Genomic DNA, 5,692 nt, shown 5'->3' on the forward strand with positions numbered 1-5,692 from the left:
CCCACACGGCAGCGCCTACGCTCACATGTGCAGCGCGTGCATGGTGTCTTATGAGGCCCCTGCTGGGAGACCGCTGTACCTTCAAGCAGGAGATTTGCAGTCAAATGCTCCATTTCTATTTTGGTTCCCCCCAATAAGTTTCTGAAAATTGGATCCGGGGGTAAAGAATTGGATGATATGAGCACCACAGCTGAAGCAATCCACGGGCCCGGTAACCATATTTACAGGAAACTGACGGATCTAATGTTCTCCGAGTGTAGACAGTCTCTTAGGCACGTCAAAGAGGTAGGGGTTTAATAAGGTTTGGACCACGGGATGATTACCTACGGTTGACTGAGTTCACCGAATTTTACAGAAGTGCCGCGGCGCTCGGCTCAAGAGAGCAGCGCTAATGTTTTGTGTGTGTCTGCGCGTGCATGTGTGTATGTGTGTGTGTGTGTATCTTCTACTAGATCGCCACCTTGCCGTGCTGGAGAAGCTTGCATGTACTAGTGCAGTGATTCCCAACCCAGTCCTCAAGGAACCCCAATCCTGCAGATTTTCTTTGCAACCCTGAATAGGTACCTGTTTGTAGTTTTTCAACCAATCAGCAATGAATTATGTCAGATGTTGCACACCTTGCATAATTAAGTGCTGTGTGAGATGATTGGTTGAGTAAGTACAAGCAGAGCTACCTATGCAGGGTTATAATGAAAATCTGCGGGATAGGGGTTCCTTGAGGACTGGGTTGGGAAACGCTGTACTAGTGACCCTAAGAGCTATGCTGTCTGGAGCTTGGCTCCTGGTAGGGTCACCCAAGGTGGACAGGTCAAGGGGGAGGTTCCAGATGAAGCGCGATCAAACAAAGACCTCAGCGGCGGAGCTGGTGGAAGACGTCTCCAGGTCACAACAGCAGTGAAGGTGGATTAAGGTTGCAACAGAGGGGGGTCCCCAATCATTTTGGTTCTCCGTGCCATTGGACTCTGGCCACCCCCTGCCAAGGACCGTGTGGTGGCTGCAAGCACATTAGCCACTCCACATAAAAAGCTGTCATGCGCAGGCGTCCTCCCATGTTGTGGCTCCAGGATTGGTCTCTACACCCACCTGAAGACCCAGAGGGGCACAGAGGGACACAGGGAGGACAGGCATACTCGACCATGAGTGACCGCCGATGACGATGATATATATATAGTATATTGTGGGAGTGCAGGAATGAGGAGACGGAGAGATCGATTCGAGTGAATTCCGTGTATTCACCACACAAAACGACACCGATACAGCACAATCTCTCGTGGCAACCAGCTAACCGCTAGGCTGCTGCAGACATCTCTCCCCCCAGAAACTCTAAGCAGTCCTTACGTCAGCCCTCTGAATGTCTGCCTTAAAGGAGCAGCAGCCCCTGCTGAATCTACCCTCATTTGTGTATCACCACTATATATATATATATATATATATATATATATATATATATATATATATATATACACTCACTGGCCACTTTATTAGGTACACCTTGCTAGTACCGGGTTGGACCCCCTTTTGCCTTCAGAACTGCCTTAATCCTTCGTGGTATAGATTCAACAAGGTACTGGAAACATTCCTCAGAGAGTTTGGTCCATATTGACATGATAGCATCACGCAGTTGCTGCAGATTTGTCGGCTGCACATCCATGATGTGAATCTCCCGGTCCACCACATCCCAAAGGTGCTCCATTGGATTGAGATCTGGTGACTGTGGAGGCCAGTTGAGTACAGTGAACTCATTGTCATGTTCAAGAAACCAGTCTGAGATGATTCGAGCTTTATGACATGGCGCGTTATCCTGCTGGAAGTAGCCATCAGAAGATGGGAACACTGTGGTCATAAAGGGATGGACATGATCAGCAACAATACTCAAGTAGGCTGTGGCGTTGACACGATGCTCAATTGGTACTAAGGGGCCCAAAGTGTGCCAAGAAAATATCCCCCACACCATTACACCACCACCACCAGCCTGAACCGTTGATACAAGGCAGGATGGATCCATGCTTTCATGTTGTTGACGCCAAATTCTGACCCTACCATCCGAATGTCGCAGCAGAAATCGAGACTCATCAGACCAGGCAACATTTTTCCAATCTTCTATTGTCCAATTTTAGTGAGCCTGTGCAAATTGTAGCCTCAGTTTCCTGTTCTTAGCTGACAGGAGTGGCACCCGGTGTGGTCTTCTGCTGCTGTAGCCCATCTGCCTCAAGGTTCGACGTGTTGTGCGTTCAGAGATGCTCTTCTGCATACCTCAGTTGTAATGAGTGGTTATTTGAGTTACCGTTGCCTTTCTGTCAGCTCGAACCAGTCTGGCCATTCTCCTCTGACCTCTGGCATCAACAAGGCATTTTCGCCCACAGAACTGCCGCTCACTGGATATTTTCTCTTTTTCGGACCATTCTCTGTAAACCCTAGACATGGTTGTGCGTGAAAATCCCAGTAGATCAGCAGTTTGTGAAATACTCAGACCAGCCCGTCTGGCACCAACAACCATGCCACGTTTAAAGTCACTTAAATCACCTTTCTTCCCCATTCTGATGCTCGGTTTGAACTGCAGCAGATCGTCTTGACCATGTCTACATGCCTAAATGCATTGAGTTGCTGCCATGTGATTGGCTGATTAGAAATTTGCGTTAACGAGCAGTTGGACAGGTGTGCCTAATAAAGTGGCCGGTGAGTATATATATATATATATATGATTGGAAGATACATCCTAGGATGTACTGGGACACATCATCAACGATGTTTCCTGAGGTCCTCGGGTGTTTCGGATCTTTCAACATCATACACCCTGAGCAAGGGTGGCCAATCATTGGCCCACAGATCAATCCTTTTGAACAGAGCCCTCCTTCTGATCCAAAGCCATCTGGAGGCCCTCTCTGTAGCCTTCGTGGTAGCCTTGATAGCTTTCCTTTTAGCTGCCCCAGTGATGCCAAGTAGAGTGTGGACCTCGCACAGTGAGCACTTCAATGGGCCCACAACGCGCCTTCCAGCCTCTCCTCCGGCACTGAGCCACCAGCTCCTGGTACTTGGACCTCTTCCGCTCACTTGCCTCTTCCATCCGGTCCTCCCAGGGAACCGTCAGCTCTATAAGGAGCACCTGCTTTGAAGAGGCTGATGATAGCACCATGTCTGGCTTCAACAAAGTTCTCATAACGTGGTCTGGGAACCTGAGCTGCCCCTCCAGGTCGACTCGCAGCTCCCAGTCTGACGTAGAGATGAGGAGCCCGGCTGCTGATCTGGTCTGTGACAGGCCACTCACCAGCCCTGACAAAGGTAATGTTCTTCTGTCCACAGGCTTGCTTGTTGTTGGCCACAGGTTTGGAGATGGCCTTTGCACCTGTCTTCAGCACCTGGACATGTCGCCAGTGGTAATGGCCCTTCCCCAGGGCTGATGGGCAGCTGCTGAGGATGTGCTCGAGTGAACCTTTTCCAGGGCACAGAGGACATGATAGAGAATCAATCTTGCCCCAGAGATGGAGATTTGCTGGGCTAGGTAGACCATCATACACAGCTTGTATCATGAAAATTTGCGTTTTAGGTGCGGTCCATGGGCTTTAATCGTGTATATATGTTTTTATAAGAATTCCGACGAGGATGGGATTCGAACCCACGCGTGCAGAGCACAATGGATTAGCAGTCCACCGCCTTAACCACTCAGCCACCTCGTCACCGCATATGTACCTACACATCTATACATATATATTTAATCACATTGGCAGCCGATTAGTACATGACACACAAAACAAGCTTGTACTGAAATGTATGAAAAGTTTTTTTCCCACATCTATCTTAATATATGAAGGGGTGGCGCAGTGGTTAGCGCGGTCGCCTCACAGCAAGATGGTCATGGGTTCGAGCCCCGGGGTAGTCCAACCTTGGGGGTCATCCCGGGTCATCCTCTGTGTGGAGTTTGCATGTTCTCCCCGTGTCTGCGTGGGTTTCCTCCGGGGGCTCCGGTTTCCTCCCACAGTCCAAAGACATGTAGGTCAGGTGAATCAGCCATACTAAAATTGTCCCTAGGTGTGAATGTGTGTGTCTGTGTGGGGGAGGGGGGGCTGTAATGGACTGGCGGCCTGTCCAGTGAGTCTCCCCACCTTCTGAGAGTGACTGCATGGGATAGGCTCCAGCGACCCTGAGAGCATGATAAGGTTAAGTGGTTTGGAGAATGGATGGATGGATGGATATATATATATATATATATATATATATATATATATATATATATATATATATATATATATATATATATATATATACTATATGCAAATGTTCCTCAGGTGAGAAACCCTCTAGACAAGTGGTTCTCAACCTTTTCGGGGTCCTGGACCCCCTGCATATTTTTTATCTACCCTGAGGACCCCTCCACCTGATCTTGGGGGAGGGGGGTTGCAATTTGATAGAAACAGTAGAAACTGCATTTTAAATTGCATTATAGCATTTATTCACTCTTTGGGGCAAAAATAAGAGCTTTCAGTTGTAACTTAGATATAGTTAACAAAACAGAATTCTTATGCAGTAACTTTCAGATATATGTAACAAAACAGAATATGTATTCAGTAACTTTCAGATATATGTAACAAAACAGAATATGTATTCAGTAACTTTCAGATATATGTAACAACAGAATTTTTATGCAGTTACTTTTTTTTTAATTTATTTCTTTCTGATTTTTCCCTTTTTTCTCCCAATTTAGTGGCCAATTTTAATTCAAACACCCACCCTCGTACTGCATGCGTTCGCCAACTGCATCTCTCCGGCCGGCAGTCTCGAAGGAAAGCGCCTCCCCACTTTCGTGACAAGGCGAATCCAAGCCGAACCACTGTTTTTCCGATACACACAGCGACGCATTCACATGACGAACACAAGCCGACTCCGCCCCCCTCCCGAAGACAGCGTTGCCAATGATTGCTGCTTCATCGAGTCCGGCCATAGTCGGATCTGACGAGACCGGGGCGCGAACCCCAGTCCCCAGTGGACAACTGCATCGACACCAAGCCGATGCTTAGACCGCTACGCCACCGCGGACTAGCTTATGCAGTAACTTTTAACAATGCAAACGGGAGCGAGATCCCTTATTAAAATACAATAAATTACACTTGTGAAACAGATGTAATTAGAGAAAAAAGTCCTGTTACCCTTTATAGTTTAGGTAGATAAAGGTCTCAGTCACATTTGAATAAAATAATCCTATTTCTATAAATGTCATAGGATCTTTTTTTAAAGATATTTTATTTTCACGGACCCCTTGCAATTACACCACGGACCACTAGGGGTCCGCGGACCCCCGGTTGAGAAACGCTGCTCTAGACCAGTATGCCAAAACCACACCCTGCCTGCAACCGATACCAGTTTGATGGCTTCCGTTCGACATCTCTGCCCCTCTCTCAGACAACTTTCATCCATCCAGCCAAGAAGAAGCACCTCTGTCCCCGGCGGACGAGAACGAGCAGCACCAAAGGCGAGGCAGCGGAACAACATGAAGGACCGAGAGGAACGAAACGGAGCTCGCTGGCTATGCGCTCGCGCGTTCAGTCGCCCCGCCTCTGGGTTTCCTCTCAAAGCGTAGAAGAAGTTAAACCGGCCTCCGCGTGGCGTTCTTTAATCACTGCCATCTTTGATCAAGAGTGGAGGGACAAATACGAAAACTATCTCGAAGTATCTTTATCATAACTTTACTTAAAATAGA

The 5,692-nt window shown here is 47.8% G+C and overlaps 1 non-coding gene across 1 annotated transcript; it reads right to left on the minus strand.

Annotated features, from left to right (window-relative positions):
• Window positions 1–3,592: 3,592 nt before the first annotated feature.
• Window positions 3,593–3,674, minus strand: trnas-gcu (transfer RNA serine (anticodon GCU)). Its single transcript has one exon. It is a non-coding gene; the product is annotated as a tRNA-Ser (tRNA).
• Window positions 3,675–5,692: the final 2,018 nt, after the last annotated feature.

The sequence above is a fragment of the Lampris incognitus genome, chromosome 3 (assembly GCF_029633865.1).
Source record: "Lampris incognitus isolate fLamInc1 chromosome 3, fLamInc1.hap2, whole genome shotgun sequence".
Lineage (NCBI taxonomy): Eukaryota > Metazoa > Chordata > Actinopteri > Lampriformes > Lampridae > Lampris > Lampris incognitus.